The sequence below is a fragment of the Xiphophorus hellerii genome, chromosome 20 (genome assembly GCF_003331165.1).
Source record: "Xiphophorus hellerii strain 12219 chromosome 20, Xiphophorus_hellerii-4.1, whole genome shotgun sequence".
Taxonomy (NCBI): domain Eukaryota; kingdom Metazoa; phylum Chordata; class Actinopteri; order Cyprinodontiformes; family Poeciliidae; genus Xiphophorus; species Xiphophorus hellerii.
Genome location: NC_045691.1, coordinates 29,348,798 through 29,369,974, shown reverse-complemented (window position 1 = coordinate 29,369,974; position 21,177 = coordinate 29,348,798). Strand labels below are relative to the sequence as shown.

At 37.5% G+C, this 21,177-nt stretch overlaps 1 pseudogene; it reads right to left on the bottom strand.

The window, feature by feature from the left end:
- Positions 1-21,177, bottom strand: part of LOC116711194 (inositol 1,4,5-trisphosphate receptor type 1-like) — a 112,809-nt pseudogene that overhangs the window by 90,283 nt on the left and 1,349 nt on the right.

Here is a 21,177-nt window from a genome sequence, read left to right as displayed (position 1 = left end):
CAAAACTGGTCCGTGTCCACAGTTGCCCACTTTTAAACTCAATACCACAGAAACTAGTTTTGACTGATGCTTTAAATTCCCCCTCCACAAAAACACTTGACTCATGTTTTTCCTCTTTGAAATTTAGTTGTTTGACATCACTGTGGTCTTCATGAAGGGACAGTGCTTCGTCAACATAGTTGTCATTCATCAAGGTTTTTTTTTTTGCCCGGCACTTTAAGATTCCTTCAGTACTGTTTTCATTGAAAGTAAATGTGTCGTAGAGCTCAGGACTATAAGAAAGTTTGCGTCTTGAATTTTGCTTATTTTTCATCCCTTTATAAAATGATTTTGCTCCAAGTTTAAGCACTCTCAAGTAGCAGATGATTACATCGGCAAGTCTTTCAGGTTTCCTCTCTACCAGTTTTGCACATTTAGGAAACCGGATGTATTTATTTGTTTTAATTCATCTTTGAAAATCGCTCCAGCTCAGTCAGATTGGTTGGAGAAGATCCATGAAAAGCTATTTGTCTTCCTAAAGATTCGCAGTTGGATTTAGGTCTGGATCTTGATGGGGCCAATTTAAGATACGAATATTTTTTGATTCTACATATTTGCTGTCTTATAATGGCAAATTACAAACAGGTCTCGGTCACCGTCCCCCCGAGATTTTGTTTTATACTGCTGCTCCTCAAATGGCAAATTTGGTTAAAACATAATTTCTCACAATCAAGCTTGGCTGTTATGTAAAATGTTTGCAACTAGGTGAGGGCAATAAATTGATTTTTCTTTTTTTTTGAAGATTTAATTTTTTTAAAATCTGGAATTGTTTGTCACCAATGGACTTCTTTTGTTTCCACAGGGATGTTAACTCACCCAAGAATTATGACAAACATGTTTTACAACTTCATTTTATCTCCGCTTTGAATTCGGGTCAACTCGCTGAGGGAAATAAAATCCAGTTGTTGTTCTTTTTTTCTTTTAGATATTTTCTGTCATTGGTATTTCTTTAAAGGAAAAAAAACATGAGGGAAAGAAAATAGATTAAAATTTTAAATTGAACAAATGTGAGTCTTAAGTTTTAAGCCAGGTCACCCAGTCCTGGTTGTAACACGCGTTTCAGACGGGGGGATTTTAGAAGCTTGAACTCATTCACAGTTTGGACCAGGTTTCGTTTACGTGCCATACCTGGGAACCATTGAATCCCCTCCTCTTAGGGTGGTGGGGTCCAACTCAAAGATGGAGGACACCTCCATGCCGTCGGGTACAGGGACCAGGGTGTACATGATTTTCTCCTGTGGAGCGCGGAGGCGGCCTCGTAGAGCCTCGTTATCAGCATCCAGCTAAAAATAAAAATAAAAATACAGTAAAGGACCCCCTGCACAAACCTGTACAGGAGTTAAGAATCAGTGGCAACAATACTCAGCCATAAAGGTAAATCACCATGCCAAGTGAGCAAATGTAAATACTGAAGCTCTTTAAATTTGCTAAGTAATTTTATGTACATTTACAAGCATCCTGTGTTTTTTAAGCCTTCTACTCTAAGATGACGCTGGAATTTGCTGAACTGCTGTATTTGTGCTCTTAAAGAAAACAAAATATATTCTTATTCAATAACTACCAGCACTGCTGTGCATCAACTAAGATGATTACACAGTGACACCTTGTGGTAGTCAGGTGCTACTGACACACACAAAGCAAATGACGAGATTTTCTGCTGAATCTGGATTCGAGTACGGATTTTAATTTATATGCATATGCACACAAATTCACACTGACATAGCAACCAAACAACATCTATGGATGGTGTGACAATACCTGAAAATTGAAGGGTGTAAAGTCCACCACCTACAGCAGCAAAGAGAAACCCAGAGCAGATTTTTTAAAAAGCCCAAGAATGAAGCGGAGGCAAAGCTCCAACAATGAGAGAAAATCGGACTTACAGAAGATCGCTGCTCAGCGCTCTCCTCCTCAAAGTCTGGATTCACCTGGAAAATCCATTTGAAAAACATTATCCAATGAATCATTCACTTGATAATGATGTACTTATTTTATTTAAATAAAATATATACCACATATATACACCACAAATAACTGCAATTTTGAAATCGCTGCTTCCTGGACATTTCAGAATAGATATAAGGTGGTTTTGATGCCCTTTAAGCAGAACTATCTAAAATGTATTGCATTTGCAAAATTACTGATCACAACAACATTGCAGAGAATTGTTGGAACTACAATTGACATCAGCCAAATGTTGGGCTCTCTGCAACAATAATATGTATTTGGTGATGCTAGTTGCTTATCATAGCAGAACATGTAGACGTTTCTTTGCCAAAACAGCAGATCTAATCATATGTAGCTTTTCCAATAAAGTCATGCTGATGATATAATTTTTGATTTTTTTTTTTGCCAGAAGTTAAGTTTGCCAAAAAAAAAAAAAAAAAAATCATCACCTCTTTTTTGGCAAAAACAGACTTGGGTTATTATTTTCAGAAGGTGACAAAATTCACCTGGTAAAGATTACAGTAAAACTCAAACACAACACAAACATATAAAAATACACACCAATCAAATCAACACTTATCAGGACTTTATAATATTTTAAAGGATGTTAGGATTTGTGCATCATATATTTACATGTCCACCTTTAGCGTCTCCTCCTCATTAACAGACCTGTTTTTCAAGAGTCTTTAAAAACAACACTTATCTCCGTTATCTGAACAATTCTGATATTTTCCACATAATTTCCTTGTTTGCATTATTATTTCCATATGTTCTTTTATTACCTTTTGTTTTCATCTTCCCTAAAGTACTTTGTGTTGCTCTTGTTGTGCATGAAAAACTCTGTAAATTAGATGTCTCTTGGCGTTTAATTATTGTTGCCAGCTCAGAAATTGAATGTTTGTCTAAATTAGTAAACCGTAAAGAAAAAAAAAAGGGTGTAATCCACCGACACACACCTCACCCACCTCTGCAGCCAAATAGCACCCAGTGGCCAGATGCTTAAACCTGAACAGACTGTTCCAATAGCCTGCGCCTCCTCTGCATGGGTCATGGTGCACCACCTGGTGATGAGAAAAGAAACGGCATTTAAAGTAAAGCTAGCATCGTTTCCGTACCAGGGATCAGCATTTAATTGACAGGGGGACGGACTGTATTTTGGGAACACGTTTCACCAACCTCCACTTCCCACAGTGCTTTGCTGCTGGTGGCCGAAGTCGCCGACTGTCGACCGGTGGTTCGGAGAAAAACGTACTGCTTCTTCCTGTGGTCGTCACAAGTTAGAAACTTTTCCTGCTCTGCGTGGAATAACCGCACAACATCACCCTAAAACAAAACAAAAACAAAAAAGCCCATAGGACATGATCAAGTAAATGTCAATTTTTACTGTTGTGAAATCAAGTAATATCAAGTAATCGTGTCGGTGCCTACCCCCTTGAGTATAGTTTCCAGGTTGTCACTCCATTTCATGAATAGAACAACTTTCCAGCTTGTGTTGCAATTTACAGAATTAACCTGAAGAAAAAGGGCAACAAAAAAAAAAAACACATAGAGAAATGCTGTCTGACCATTCTAACACATGTATTATAGAGTTGTTACAAATGTTTCCCTTTTACCATAAATGCAGTAACAGTCGTACCTCGTTACACCCCGGGTTGTCAACTAGCTGGTGGCTGCTGGCATGGAGAGGTTGACCTGCATTCACAGGGTTGAGGACGACTTTGTCTCCGATCACCACCTGCAGGAGCAACGCAAATTTACAGAGGAAGACCACACTGCTTAGAAGCAAGAGATAAACATAGAAAACCTTAAAATATGATAAAAACAAATTAATCATTTTACAAAAGTGACCTAAATTTTATAAATCAAATAAAAACTCTACAAGCTCGGATTTGTTTCTAACTATAGATGCCATCTCTTGAACACTAGGTGGAGCTAGAGTCCCTTTTTGTCTCTTACCTACATGAGATACAAAACCCTCAAGCATTAATTTATGACAAACAGTGATTTAGCCAAAGCTTTGATTATCTACATGCACCACAAGCTGAACTCAACTTTTCAACACGGTGCAAGAATTCACCTTAAAAAGTATCCGTCTTTAAATATTTGATTTCAAAAGTCAAACATTTGTGCCACAGAGAGTAAATCTGCATGTTCTCAAAGAAACAGATTTTGAGGTTTTGCGGTCGTTGCTGCTTGACCGAGACACTGGTCAGACTGAAAGAAAGGCTGGTGACTCTTGGTCCTTTTAAAAGGATGAATCAAGTGTGGAGGACAAATCTTCCCAAAGGGATTAATTAGGTGGAACTTAATTAGCCAATCAGCCAGCTTAACTCTATCACCTCCCATTAGCCACGATTAGAAACTGCAGCTTGAGCAGCAGAGGTTACGTTCAGGTATGCTCCATTTACCCGAGCCACTCCGACTTCCCCTCAAAAAGCATTATGCAAATGTAGCTTTATATAAGCTATTACCAAGAAAACTCCATTTATTTTCTTTTATAACTTGTTGCTTTTATAAGCACTCTAGACAAAATGGGTGTGTTTTCTGCTTCAAGAAAAAAAAGAAAATCTTGACAAACTCAGAACAGGTGTGCTAAGCTAAGTGTCTAGCTGCCATTTTCATTCATACCAGAGACTTTCTCACATCTAATGAGTTTGTGTTGCCATCACAAACTTTAACATACTTTCATATTTTATATAGCAGACCAACATAACGTGGCATATAACTGGGGAAAGAAATGAAAGTGATGTATAGTTTTTAAAATTTAAACCATGAACCAAACCTTTTGTATGTCTAACCAGTATCGCTGCAGTTAAAGATGCAACTATCTTGGAAAATTACTCTAATTTTGTACATATTATCCATTTTTAATCAAAGACACCTCAGTTTCCACCTGGATGCCTGTGATTATCAAATTTCAAGTTTTGCTAAACATCCTTGCTTAGACTTCAGTTTCTACTTTGACTGGAAAAGGACTTTATAAGAGGAGTTTTGGGGGAACCGCTGCTTTATATTCAGATATTTTCAACTACAATGGCTTTTCCAGTATTGGGTCATATTTTGCATATATGTTATTTTCCCATTTGTCCCTCAAATGGGAACCTTTCTCCCACATGTTTGGAGTCTCCTCTGTGTGTTTTGACCTGTTACAAAGAAAAAGTCTTATGGTATCTGAAAACAAACATCTTATGTATCCTTTTCTTTACACTTCACAATTTTGGTCTGTTTTCTGTTGGTCCATCATATCAAATCCCAATGAAATACATTGCATTTTGTGTTTGTAAGTTGACAACATGAGCATAACTTCAATGGATCCGTATCTACAGCCTGTGGTTTCCTTTTTTTCAAGCACAGAGGAAATTGGCTGCACTCGAAATGAATTCTCACACTGCGTCTCATTTCCTGCAGCTCTCTCTGGATCAAACCGCAGGTCAGTACATCGGATTATAGCAGCATAGATATTAAGAGAGATGTAATTAATAGATTCTGTTTTACTGTACGCTGCGACAACGCAAACTCTTACCAAGTGTGGTTTTTTTTGGTCTAGTTTCTAGTGAAAATATTTTAGTACATTTGAAATAAGACAAAGCTAATTTACAAGTAGCTTTTTAGTAATTATGGGAATGTTTTAAGTCATAATTGTAAGAATATAATTCTTTAATATAGATGAAAAAGTTCTAATAACCACTGGCAGATTATTTCACTAAAACAACCATTTTCTTTTTGTATTTTCACAGTGTTTTTAGTGAAACCAGCCTAGTTTCTTTGCTCTGTATCAATTATGTTCTTCATCTTGATGCCTCGAGAGCCCGTCATCGTCCAGCTTTTCATCTGAGCTTGTAAAAACACACCGGAAAAGACTTTGGATACACAGTGCTTCTGATCCAACCAGACAGACTCGCTTTCACGAACAGATCATTGTTTATCTGCAGTTCCTCATTCTTGACAAGTTGAACATTTCAAAACAAACGGCGTCGAGCCTGAACTGGAGGCTCAGATGTGGCGAGTGCATGTGACTTCTGTTTTCGTGTAAAGTCTAAAAATACACGCTAGATTCCTTCTGCTGGGCATAATTAACTGGAATCCCACACCCGGCGCTACCCACACTGTCTCCCAGGGATCTCAGCTTGTAGAACGGCTGGATGTAGAACCAGGATCCCTCGTTCCCTGCCGAGTCCAGAGTCACTCTCATGGCATTCTTCTCCAGCAGCGCAGGTAGCCGCTTGTTCACCGTCAGGTATTTATTGCTTTTCAGGTGCAGCAACTGTTGGCACAACAAGTCATACGGTTACAGGAGACGTGACCACTCAATCTCTCTTTCTCTGGCGAGAGACGTGAAAAATGTTACACAGCTTGAGAAAAATGTGGAAAAACTGGTGCAACAGAGGCCATCGAGACAACTTAAATGAACTTTACAGCAGAGATGCTTGATGTTGTCGTTTTTTTTTTTTTAGGTCATGCAAGACTGACAATTCAAGGGGTTACTTTGGGAACTTTAGTCACAGCTGGTTTTCGCCTAACAAGCTTCTAAGTGTATATTTCCCAAGCAGCAGTTGAATTATATAAGGTATGTGCAGCCAGGACATCCCACACTATCTCCCTTATGCACATTACACAGCAAGTTTCTCAGATAAACGCACATGAATGCAAAACCTTCATGAGCATTGAGCGAAGGAAAAGACCTTTTAACGGTGACCCTATAGGACTTCTTTGTTCTGTGGCAATTATTTAAAACTCTTCAGATTATTGGTCAGTTTTATCAAGCGCTCAGCATCCTATAAGCGTGCCGCACAGCGCCGCAGTTCATTTCAGCAAAGCCCCTTATCTCGTCGGCCGCAGCGCACCTGAATCACATTTCCATACTGGATGACTGTTCCCAGCAGCTTGCGGTTTTCAGACTCATTCTGCTTCTTCTCGAGGTCTGCGGCGTGCTGGAAGGTCACGACAGAGCACACGGAGTGAATCACAAACACGCACTGTCGGAAATCGCCCATGTAGTTACACTGCAATTATGGTTTGTGAGGATGGAAATAGATCTTACGTGAAGTTTATTGAGCAGGACCGTGTCCGTTGTGCTGTTGCCGCCGGGCTTTGCCGCTTTCCAGAACTGTTTCTGTGCCGAGTATCTGTTCATTGGACACAGCTTGAAAAGGCAGTCTAAAAGCACAAACAGAAAGACACACGTTTCATAATTTATCGTAAGAGTCTGCACTCATGCCCAGCGTCCTGACCTCGGCAAACGCAGCCAAGTTTGGGGAAAGTGGTACACTGAGACTAAAAATAGTCGTTTTCAGAAGCGGCCTCTACTCGGTCTCGCTCATAACAAAACTTTAAGGATATGTGGGGATTCACAGACGAGAGTTACGAGAATGAAGAAATGGCAGGAATTCTGTTTCACCAGCAGCAGGTTTGAAGAATAAATGTTGGCCATGCAAGGAAAAAAAACAAACAAACCTAGACTTGCATTAATGGAATATAATCTTCTGAAAATATTTTATTCAAAGATAACAATAAGTTAAATCAAGTTAAATCAATTTCCATCTGGCATGAGAGAGGGCAGACTGACGGACCCGCCCAACCTCATGAGCAGTTCGAATAAGCCTGGATTGTTTCACAGGTATTGTTCAATGTTTTTCACAAAAAAGAAGAACATTGGAACATTAAAATGTACTGTATGTCACAATACATTATACATAACAACAACTGATAGAGTCAGTTATAGTTTTTTTTTTGTTAATTCAGTATCAGCAAAAATCAGAATCAGTAGCCCTGACTACAGCCCAGACGTCTTTGTTAAACTGTAAGGACAGATTTTGATGCTGCATAGTGACTGGAGGGATGGAAATAAAGACGCACCAATGTCAGCCATGAAACAGAACTGACTCCAAGTTTGGAGGGAGCTGCTGAGTCAAGTGGTGGAGGTGAAGTTTCTTGTTCATGAGTTCAGATAAAGTTTAGCAGGAAACTGGCATATTACATGCAATAGAGTACTGAGCCACAAAAAACAAGCTCTTTTATGCCAACCGTTTCCTATGCAGACTTGACAATTGATTTACAATTAATTTGTTTTCCTTAAAAAAATGACAAATGACAGAAAATAGTCTAAAAAAAGAAATCAATCTTTCAGAGTTGACCTGAGTTGAAAGTTGGAGAGGGATAAAAAAAGAAGCTGTAAAACATGTTTGTCAAACCAGATGGTAGCTCATTGGAGGGTTGACAATCTGAACTATGGAAACTCAAATGGAGAAAAAAAACAATAATCCAGATTTTTCAGAGAATTAAATGTTCAAAACCAGAAAATTTAGTTAATTGATAAAATCAATTTATTGCCCAGTCCTGATGTGCACAACATAAAAGAAAAACTCTGACTGAAATGGGGATTCAGTCTTATGGACAGCGTGAGGTTCACAGCTATTTTAAGGAGCAGAGAATATAGAAAGTGCTCTGCTCCTTACACAGGAGCAAACTGGGCTGGTTTGTGCCTCTGATAAAAAGACACCCACCTCACTCTTTTGGGAAAGGTTTCAAACACGTTATAACATCAGTGTCCGCTCCAAAGGAGAGAGGGAGATGTTTGGGTGACTTACTCTGCTCAGTCTGTCCTAAACACAAACTTGATTTGGATCGGATTTGATAAATATACAAGATACAACTAGAAAAAAAACTTTGTCAGTTGTAAAATGATAGACTGACTCATCCGTTCAAATATTTATTATGAACTACTGCATTCCAAGTGTCAACTAGAACTCCACTGAGAAATAACAGAGATAAAAATACGCATTTGGGCTACCGTACTCAGAAAAGCAAGCAAAGAGTGTCGAGGGGATTACCCATCATACAGCCTGGAGAGGAGGAAGCAGGGCAGGAAAGAGGAGGGCAAAGACCCAAAAAAAGAAATCGGGGCACTGGGAGAACATTTGTCCGCTGCAAATGGGCAATAATGGCTATTAAACGCAGAAAAATACCGTGGCTTACTACTACAGAAGAAAGGTATTTACTAAAAAGTTAATTGCAAAATGTAGACAGTATGCATCTGCAAAAATCTTCACACAACAGAGCTACTAAAGATAAAACACCTGTTGGACTTTCAACCTCATTGTCATCAAAAGCTGCATTTCCACAATTGCAGAATTTGACATTTCAAAAATAAATTTGCTTAATAAAAATAGAAAAAAAAATAGAAAAAACAATTACAGTCCAGTGGTGGATCAACCCCAAAGATATTATTGACCCTTCGCACGTGACGTCACCGCTTCAGACCTCTGCCCGCTCCGCCACGACGGATGTAAAAACAACCCATGTGCTCCTTTAAAGCCTGTCAAAGAGCAGACACCTATAGCCTAATATCGCTTTTATTTAGTCAATTTCACCTTAAAAATTGTCATAGGATGCTGTGCGATCGACTGCCAAAAACAGACAAGGAGACAAACCGAACTTGTCATTCACAACTTTTAATGAGGAAAGATAAGGCAGCGATGGATATCAGCTATCAATAATAAAGACTGTCAGCCCTCGGTGTGAACACTTTATACACTTTTTGCTTTACATCCCAGTTTCCTTTTCGTTATTGCAACATACAGGTGCAGCAATAACAAAAAGGGGGTTTAGAACATGAACTGGTCAATGAGTTTTAAAAGTTAACCATGTTGTGATTTTCTCATTAGGTATTAGGAAACTTGTGGATTGCCTTTTGCATCTAATAGGGATCTTTCAAACACAGAATGAAGAAGCAGAATTACAATATTTTCAATATTCTTTTCTTTTTACCATCAACCTGCCAGAGGACTACCGATAGAAATTAGCTTTTGTGGCTAAATCTAGCATATTTACATGGTTGTTTTAATGTACTCATGTTAATTAATATGCCCGGTCCTTTATGAAATAAATTCAAAAATACCCTCAAATGTGTTGCGAGCAGTTATGCTCTCTGCTTGCGATTCAGTCTTCAATTAACACCCAAGTCTGCATGTTCTCAGAGTTCACATTTCTTTCCATTTCTTGATCTTTGCAATGACGCTATGAAACCGTGATATTTCTGCACAGGAACTGTGCTCATAATGTGGATGGTTTGATTTCATACCCAGTTTATTGTGTACTTTTGAGAATAAATACAACCTGCATGTACAAAACATGAACTGATCATTTCATCCATTAGCCCCCCAAATCAGAGACAAGCTAGATTAAGAACTTCGCTCCCTGCAGAACTGACTTTTTATATAACGTTCAAGTGCTGTTAATACTCCACAAAGAGGTTAGGCTGCAGGCCGGTTACAACGCTTCTGATTAACTCTGGTGGCTGACACAATGGGGCTTTTTTGTGGACGGATTAACAATTATTTCACAATGCTGAGGTAAACGAGCTGCTTTTCCGAAAACCAATTTGGCGACAAGGATCAACATTTGCAAAACATGAATTATTATTATGTGTACTATGATGCAGTAACTAAAGCGTGCCGTAGGTCAACACAGTGAGAAATTCAGTCAGTGTGCCTCTGCAGTTACAGCAGTGTAGCGATAAACCACACTTTTGAATATCATTTGAATAGCTCAGTTAGAAGCGAGCAGGTCACTTCTCTGCATCTTTAACTAGGAAGAAGAGGCCTTGTGAAACGGCGACCAGGTAGTGACCAAGTGACCAGTCCTAACTAATCGCTCACAGATGTATCTCCACAGGATGGAATCGGAAAAATTGTGTCAAATTCCTGAAGTGTTTATAAGACAAAACATTTCTTAATGCTACATTTACCATTTAAAGCGACAGTACAAGATGCTAAATAATTTGTGCTTACAGAAACACATTGAAATGCAAGTAAAACAAAAAATTCTTTAAAATGTCTAATGAACAATAGAGACCAGCAGATATGAACTTACACAGCACACGCTATCGAAGGAGTTAGAATATTTGTTGTGATGAGACTAGTACCACTTCAAAATAGAAATTGTTTTGCTTGTTGGTCTGATGTAATGTTATAATCTGAAATGTGTTTTTATGAGCCGTAAACAGAAATCATATTTCAATGAAACAAAGATCTGAAAACACTCATGAGTGGTGTTACTTTAAACAGCAAGTCATTAGTGAACAGTTACTGAAATAAACTTTTCATTTACATAATAAATCTGACTTTGTAGTGCTATGAAAAACTAATTACCTCCTAAACCTAATGAGCATCTCTGGAAATTAGTCTTTTAGGATTCCTCGCCTTCTAAAGAGCTCCACTTTTGTCTTGTCTGTTAAAGTATTCTTCCAAACGTATCAAGCGTGAATGAATCTCTCTTAAACACATAGTCTCAAACATGTTTCAAATAAAATTGGAAAGATATTACAATTGTTTATTGAATTACACTGTTTAATTTAGTGTCACATTGTGGAGGTTATGCATTTAGCATGAACACAACTTTAGTCAAAATAGTGTTGTTGGTTTTTTTTTTGCCTTTCCTTTGATCTGCTGTAAATCACTTTAAATTGTCTTGTGTATTAAAGGTGCTTTGCAATGAAACTTGCCTTGCCTAATTTGACCAGGACATTCAAGACCGTTGACAAGAAGTAGTTGCTGTAGTAACCTACTTAAAAACAGGTTAACTTGTTTGAAATCGTTTAAAATTAAACAAGTTTTTTTGTTGTCCTCTATTTAAACATTACTGACTTCACACGACTCGACTGTGCAACTGTGTTTAGATTTGCTGCCCCATAAAAACAGGCTACCTTCTGATTGCCATGTAGCACACCAGGCTAAATTATTCAGGCACTAGCCTGCTGGGGCGGAGACTCCATCCTCACACGTTCAGTTAAACTTTAGTTAAAGAATCTAAAAAAAATTATAATAATTTTGTTAAAAACTTTCTGGTGCAGAATTGGTCAAAATTAGAGCTGAAATCTGGGAAGGATTTGTGTTTCTCTCCGATACGCAGGATGAAGCCGTCTCAGTTCCTGGAAAAATCCATGTGAGCTAAAAGCCTTTCTTCCGATGAGCAGCCACTCTGTGCTCGTCAACCACTGAGCAGCAGAAAATAACCATGTTAGAAACCACAACCAGACCACAATAAACAACTAACTTCAGTCAATTTAAAATGTGAAACATCTAAAAGCATCAGAAAAATAAGGAGAGCCACATTTAGAGTTCCCGTCAAGTATTGGTCCGTCTCGAGACCACAGCTTCTATTAGCCACCTAAAGTAAACTTTATTACTTTACTCAAACTTGGTTTTTTTAAATTAAATTTAGTTGCCAATTCATCACTAGTCAAAGAGTTCATGAAACAATAAATAATTTCGTCAATAAAGCTTTAGCAAATATTCCTCTGAGCCGAGTTCAATATCTCTTCTTTCCAAATTCATTAACATAAAACATAAATAATGTCTATATTATCAGATGTATTGTATTTGGTTCCCCATCAAACCGCTTCTAAATGACCAAAGTCCCAGACGAAGCTCAGCTTACAACACTTCCTGTTGCAATATGGCTAATTCATAACAATCACGACTTTATTTTGTTTGTGAAATCTGGGTTTGCCCCAATAGAATTAAAGCACTTTACACAGATTACAATAATGTTTGGGGAAAAAAGGCATTATTGACTGTAGTTAATGCCAGTCTGTCTGTGTCAATGTAATCTGCGGTCAGCTGCACTCAGATATCCACAGATACCCCCAGGTGTTGGAGAAAGAGCAAAACCACAGCTGGAATATTAGTCACTATGTTTATGACATTCTAACCAAATCAGAAAATTTTACACAACCAAACCATATTCACCATACCAATGAGGTGTATTTAAAACAAAACACAGTAAACATGCTAATGCTATCCTTGCACTTCATCAAACCACATGAAAACAGCAAGATGAGACTTCGTTAAAGTCAGCAGATGTATGAGCAGAGATAGTGCCCCAAAGTCCACTTTCTCTGTCCTAATCATATACATTTTAAAACAGAAAAAGTATATAATTATGGAGTGAATGAAAAATAATTAGCCAAATCAGTTGCCAACGAATTTTACATTTAGAGTTATTCAACTTTCACAGATAGTTTTGAAACATGTCTGGTGAATAAGCAGAAAGGAACATATTGGTACCGATTGATGGGAAAAAAACATGGCCAATCACCAGATTACGATGCCCCTAAAACAATAAAGATTAGATTACTGATAGCAAATATTCTGACAGAATAGGAATAAACTTAAAGCCAACATTTTGACATTTCCTTTATCCTTTCAGAAATCATTCATAACCATGTTCAATATGTCTGTAATGTAATTAATGACTTACATCATTAATTTGGTACATTTAATGATGCAAGTCAGTTAAATATGTTGACATTTAATGACAAATGTTAGAGTAAATGTTTCTGTTTCTTATTGATATATTCAACTTGATTCTGTGTGTTGCAAATGAATTTTTAATCTCAGAAATTTGCAGAAGGACAAAGTAGATGAGTATTTGCTTCATCTTTAATATGCCAAGGAGAAACTATAGTGCTTTAAAGAAATAGAAAAAACTTTAACTTTGGTGCAAATCAACACTTCATTTCCCCTCATAACCCTCTCAAAAGAGAGTAATGCTCAGTTTACAATAAATAAAAACAATGAAAACTGAGTGCAGTTATGAGCATACATACACAGTACTTTATTGTGGATGACCCACACACTTTTAGGAGGTTCTCTAATAAACTAAGCAGGTATAAAGCAAATCTTTCCCTTCTAATCCAAGCAATATATTTGAAGGCAGGAGATCTCAAACCAGGTAATATCACATTACAGCCTTTAGAAAGTCACTATGGTTTCAAAATGAAAAAAACACTAAGAGTGGGCCTGACTGCTTTCTGACAAAACAAAGGTCTAAAGGTTATACTGGACCTTCACAGCATGAATGTGAGGTTTAAGGTCTATAACTATCGAACCAGCATGAATCGATCAATGCAGCTTTTCAGCTCTAAACACGTCTGAGGTTATCGGAGAACTCAAGCCGTCCTGAAAAATCTAAGCGGTCCTAATGTGAAAGGGATACTTTTTGTGGAGTTTCTAAATGATTGCTTTGTCCGTTTTTAAAACAGCATGAGTCTAAAACTAAAAGAAAAGAAACAAGAAAATAAAATCCGTCAGAATGCCTTTAAAACAAACAACAAAAAAAACCAAACAAATGTCATCATAGAGCAAACAAAACTGGCAGTAAATCTTAAACAATGAAAAACTCAGACATGAATTGTCCTTACCTCTGAATTTCTTGGGTGGGTTGTTGAGGTCCCCTGCATCTGGTTGTACGACACAGCGGTCGTCCACAAGCCTGAAGACACAGATATTAATGTGAGCATATTTTCCAAGTTCAAAATGAGTGAGGGTATAAAGCTAAAAATACCTTTTAACCACTTTTTATGTTTTTCAATAACCAAATATTAGCGATAGACCGCAACACTGCAAGAATTGAATTATTATTTACGCAATATCAGCACCACATTAAAGTTATGCAAAAGTTGCTAAGAAATGGGTCAAATAATATGACAGGAGTCTGAAATAGTTTCCTGGCCAAATTCCCAAAGCACCAGTCTGAGGACCAATTCAGAAGGACAAAACACAGAAGCCAAAAGAATACATCGCTACGACCCCAGAGGATCCTCAAAGTCTATTTCTACACGTCTCTTCTGGTCGGGGTAGTTGAAGAGCTAGAAATCAGAATCTGCTTGGTGTTACTTTGTTTAGTTTCAGTGGCACTGAAATCTGCAAGTAGAGCTGGGCAACACATTTTTTTTATTTTTAAAGGTTTTATTGACTCTAGTGGCCTTTATTTGATAGTTTATTGCCAGGAAAGTGGGTAATGAGAGAAGGGGAAGACATGAAGCAAAGGTAGCCAGGCCGGGAATCGAACCTGCGACCACCACAGCACGTCCAATGGGCAACACATTTAAAAATTTTCTTGATTAAATCAAATATTTTGGTTTTGTTACCCCATCTAAGAACTACCTTTATTTGACAAACGTGTTTTACAGCTTCTATTTATTTTGGCTTTGAACCGAGGTCAACTCACAAAAAGAGTGACTGAGATAAAAGAGTTTTTAAAGATATTATCTGTCATTTGTACTTTTTTTTTTTTTTAAGAAAAAATGTGAGGAAAAAAATTGATTAAAATCAGAACTCAAACAAGAAAATATATATCAGATTTTACTTTTAAGCCGTATCGCCCAGCCACTCTGGCAAGATTGTATAAAATGCTGGGTTTCTTTAAACCTGGCAAAGACATAGAGCATACACAACATTAAAGTCTACTTATTTTTAATAAATCAGTGCATGTATCATATGGATTTCTGTATTGTTTTTTTTCCCAGCAGATTTTCTTTTTTTTTTTTTAATCACATGCATGTTGCACTGGCTGATGGCGCTTCATTTCATTCTCTATGTGACAACAAAGTCTCTAGTCTATTCTAAATTAGCATTACTTCCTTTACAAATGAGATGGGATGCACATTATTTTTGCTGCATGAATGTTATTTGTTAGGAAAGGTTTTGAGCTTCTACAGCTGTGCTTTATGAGGACTATATTTTAATCATGATGCATTAACTGGAAAAAAAAAAGCAAATCAAAATTCACCAACAAAAGTGAACAGAAAATTTATCAGGCTTAGGTGGGTAAACTATTCTGTGAAGTAACAATATGTATAACATCCTTTTTTTCCTGCTTTTCTCCTAGCTCCAAAAAAAGAAAGAAGGCAACTCAAAACCCATTAAGTGACCAAACCAAATGTTGAGATGGATTCTATTAGTTTCTCTCTTCCTTATTGGAAACCGCACAGAATTGTGCATCTGAGAACCACAGAGATATCACATGACTGTTGGGTAATGATGCTGTCAAATCCAATGAAGACACACCCAACTTAACGCAATTATATTGATAATGGCATCATAATTGTTGCAAAGCTCCCCAGAAATTAAAAACAGACTCACTAACAGCTCATAATTTAATCACCATGTTAGTGGAAAAGTAGAGTTTTTCCTTGTACACTTTTAAATTTTAGAGACTGAATGATCTCTAATCATTAAGATTTATATTTATGGCACTTTTATTTGTACTCTTGAAGTTCAGAGGCTGCATCAGTCAACAGCACCGGATAGATTACTGGAAAAATAAATTTACCACTGGCAATTTGTGTTTTAAGTGCCTGACATTTACAGTGAATGTGACAGGTTCATAAAACGAGCGCCGACACATTCAGCTTTTAATGCATGGGAACACGTAGGTCACAATCAGAATGACTAAACAGTTTTTATGATGCAGAATAACGTTCGACAGGTTCAACTAAATGCCGGCTCACTGTAGAATAAATATAACATCAATATAAATATATATATGTCCCCATTCAAATCCATGTGAATTAATTCATGAAGAGAGCTCACATTCACAGCTGGTTGCTTTTCTACTTAAGTGAAATGGATTCTATTTAATGTAAGAATTGTAATTGTCTTTAGTCAGGTTCAGGTTTTAATTTTGACAGTTAATCTTTTAATATGTCCTGAAACCACAACGTTTCAGGACAGCTTCATCAAAGGGTTGTTTTCAGTCTAGTTCCTTTTCCAAAAGAAACCAAGTAAGGACTGAAAAATGAAAAAATGCAAGACAACTGCTGCTGAGCTGTATTAAACATTTAATGTTATGATCCAATTAAATTTTACTTTTCAAATCCTTTACTGCCGACTCATCATCACAAATGGAAATATTTACAAAGGACAAACTCAAAAACTAATTTCTGTCTATCTTTTACGTATTTATACAGTATTTAATTGCCACCACACTGGGCATAGAAAGCCAGATTTAATCACTTTAAAAATAAAAAATTAACTTATCAGCAAGCAGGATGCAGGAAAGTGTTTCGAATCTATCAACTATACATGTATATAAAACCTAATTTGGTTATGTGTTCAAATTACTTCTTTAGTTGAGGCCTAAAATTAGTCATATCTCAGGCATGCGCAAGTTTAATGTAATATTTTAATTTTACCCAGCATGTTTCTTCTGGCTGGAAGCAGTAGGGGCATTTTGGAAGGATAATGATTTCACTGATATTTCATAACAAAATTCCAGTGAAATCATCCAAAAAAAATGATCAGCAAATATAAGAAGGCTTAGATTCCTGAAATTCCAAATAAAAAATCTATTTCTATGAAGAATTTTTTTAATGTAATTTTCTAATAAAACATATATTAAAAGCAAAGCTGACACTACTTTTTTCCCCTAGGAGGTGTGTCTCACTTTCTATCAAAAACTAGTGTTTCTGTTGAATGAAAATTATTTTACATATAAATCTGAATAAATTAATAATTTTCGTGCTTAGCTGCACAATCTCCTGTTGCTGCTACATAACTCTGAGTAGTCTCCAAGGTTCAGTTGGTTCCAGACATCAAAGTTTTTCCAATGGAGACGAGTTTATCCTTCAGGCATCCTGAACGCCTATGGTGAGGCCTCTTCCTGTCTTACAGGTTCTGCTGACAGGCAAATCCATATGAACATGCAGAAACTGGAGCAATTGTTGTCTTGCACCACAATGTTAGTCATTGATCCTACACTATATTGAGATGTTTTTGTTTTTTTTTTGGCTGTATTGAAGTTGGTTTACTTAGCAAAACTGCAATGGAAGAACTTTTTTCACATCACACGAGTTGCATGATCAACAACCAGATGTTGTCAGTGGCGCAAACCACGAAGAAGAAGACGACAGGAAGTAGTTGAAGGATGATGACGCAGCATGTTTTTCAATGACTTATCATGTGAACAAACTTTTTCAAGTGTGATTTTAATTGTGCTTATTTCGTGGAAACACCGCAATTGCGAAATTGTGCTTTTTCGACATTAGCAGAATATCAACAAGTTACATTTGTGATGGAAACGCAGCTACAGTTGAATAAAAAGGTGATTGACAAGAATTTTATCACGATAAATCATAAACGATGCAATAAATGCCCAACCTTAAAACCAAGCCTTTTTTCCCCACCAAAGTTACTTACTTAGCAACTACCTCCCCGTGTTGTGCTGTTTTTCTAAGTAGGGATGTTCTGATCCGATTCCAGGTATTGGCCTGCTAATTTGTGTTAATGCATTGTCATAGACTGTCAGCCACACCTGCCAGGAGCGGCTGAATTTTGTATAGCCGACTTTTAACAATCAGTCTATGACTCTGTGGACGGCTCCCAAAATAGTTTTATAGAATGTTTGGATTATTTTTGAATGTTTTTGAATATCAGATATCTGGATTTTCCCTAAAAAAACCAAGTGTTTTTTGCACTTTACAAACTTTACAATAAAGTTTGGTCTTTGTCATGGGATCCACCTCTGACCAGGCCACTTACAAGTAACAAAGTGAAGCAGCACAGAACTCCAGAAGGTTTTGTACACCCACAATTAACTGGAACGTCATTGAAATAAGTTACAAATCTAAATACTCATGAGTCATAGACAAAATGAGTGTAAACATGGTATCTTTAGTAGGACTTCAGATCAAATGACTGTTAATGTAGGATAAAAACATAGCAGGAGTAAGAGTTAAGTTTACAGACGATTGTATTTTGTGTTGGCCATGTGGTGACTTGAAATTTTGTTTTAATATGTCAAGGTAATGTTCTGTCCTCATGATGCCATCATCATCCGTTTTCTGGACTCTACCAGTCTATCCTGAACCAAAACATTCATTATAGCATGTTGCAGCGCCCTGAGTACTTCAGTCAGGATGACTGCTTGCAAGATTCCCTCTTTTTTTCCTACCGATGTAATGATGGTCATTACGGTCAACCCATTTTAACACCCCACAGAACTTTTGGTCTTTGTCCGAGAGTACATGCCTTCTTCCTCTCTGAGAGGCCTTTGAGCCCATGTCAGTGCAGGGTCTGTACAAGGTATTTTTCTTAGATTCTGGGATGGATATGTTTTCCACGACCCCATCTTGGATAACTGAAAGACAACAGATGGATGGAAGGACGGATCTTGTCAGGATATTTTTTACAAAGCTAACCAACCGAGCCTGGCCATTGCCTTCTGATGCAATTCTGCTCGAGTCTCACCTCCCTTCAGTGCTCTGTCTGGGATTTTTCCATTGAGTTGAATTTCTCCGGTAGAATTTCGACCGGTCGAATCCACGAACGGAAGGAGAAGTTACGAACGATGACCTTGATTTTCTGCGCCTTTTTGTAGTTTAGCAATCCAAATATTAAATTCGCTTCAACAGCCATTTGGCTTGGCTCTGCACTTTCTTCTCACTGCATTACATGTGTCATGGCCAAACATTAGCTACTGGGAAAAATTTTAAACTTAAACAGCATCCACACCTCCATGAAGCAATCTTTTCTCAGTAGCCAAGAGTCCAGACTTTAATGCGTTATATGTAAATATTTGGTTTGAACTGTACGTGGCAAAATGCTTACTGTTAAACTACATTTTAGCATGACGTAATAATTGTTTTATATAAGTTAGTAGATAAATACAATTAAAAGAATTTTTAAGGATACTCCAAAAAGCTGCATCCTTTTGCAACCCATTGACCATTGACCACTTCTGTAATGCTGAAAGAATTTACGTATCATCAACAAATGGATCCATTGTGTGTGATCAAAATGATGCAATAATGGGCCAAGGTCCAAAAGGGAACAGGTGTTTCAAGACTCCCTGTTATCCTGTGTCAAGGAGAATGCTGCTTCTGCTTTCTGCATCAAAGCTTAGGCCGCCAGGAGTGCACCAGGTGGATCCAGGTGTCTGTCAGGGGTCACATTCAGAGTTCTGACAGCACAAGCAAAATTGAATACAGAAACAATGCTGCTATTTTTAGCTACGCCCTTCATGCTTTCCTCTTTAAACACACGGCGCAGCAGCAGTGGGTGATCACAAGCACGAGAGCAGAGGACGTAAATTTAACAAATGAGAGATGTCTTGTTAGCGCTCATCAAAGCTGTGAACACGTTTGTTGCTATGGCGGTTGATGTAAAGCGCCAAACTGTGAAAGAGCGTGGCTTCTGAGGTCTTGCAAACAACAGGGCCACGGCACGGCCACTTCTGAGTGGCAAATAAAATTGCTACACAGCAGGAAGAAAAAAAACAAAACAGACTGCCTGTCTTTCCTTAAGAAGGTGAAGGAGGACAATATAGATGCAGAATGCACTTTAGAGACAAAAAAAATTTGGATAAGAAGTAAGAAAGAAACTAGAGATATTGGAAATCACACTCTTCCCCTCTTCCTCCTTGTTGCTACTTCTGACCGGTAATTGCATGACACAGTTTGTTCTATTTTCATATAATGAGACGCACTTTTAACTCTGCGCCTACAATTAGGGCGGAGGGGAGATGCCAACTACCTACCTAAATGCCGCTCAGACACAGAGTAATCTAAGGGACGAAAAGGAACACAGCAACAAGCCAATCTCGAATCTCAAAAATAAGAAAAAGAGGCATTACAAAGAAGAATTGCAACATAATTTTAAATAACCAGAATTTTAAGCACACTAACTTAATGGTTAGAGTGAATTCTTTGGTTAAGAGAAGCTGTCGCTAACCAAAACGTAATTCAAGCGCAGAAAAAAGATGAAAATGTATTTGTGTTATTACTCGCATCGTGTGTCACTGTGGTTGCTTTACTATGGACAGTGCACAACACTGCCTAAGGTTTTATCTTTGGAGGAATCCTTACAGGTACTTTGTGAAATGAAGGAAGTGGAAAGTGGATGTAGTGATGTGTGAATGAAAGCTCTTACCCCAGAGTGCTGATAAATCCACTGGTGGAGCCCTCCGCATACAGGGAACAAATGTCCCCTATATGGAGGAAACTGGACATTTTGTCTGACATGGTCTCTCTGGGTTAATTCACCTACAAAAAAAATAATAATAATAAATCAGAAATGTTAAATGTACAGTGAAGAGTGCAATTACTTACAAACTATTTATTTATTTCAAGCACTCATGAAATAATAAATAATGATAATTACATATTGATGTACCAAATCAATCTTCCAGGACAAGACACTCTTGACTGAATGACTCCCCCTAACCCCATGTTCATTTAACGCATTAAACTGAATAGTTCCACACTTTTTTCTTCAAAAACACAACAACAAATAGCACCTCTGATGCCTTTTTAGTAAAATGCAAATGCAGGTATAGACACGTTTTGATGCATCCCTTGAATTTCTGAGTGATTTTTAAAAACACTACTGCAGCCATTAGAAAAAAAAAAAT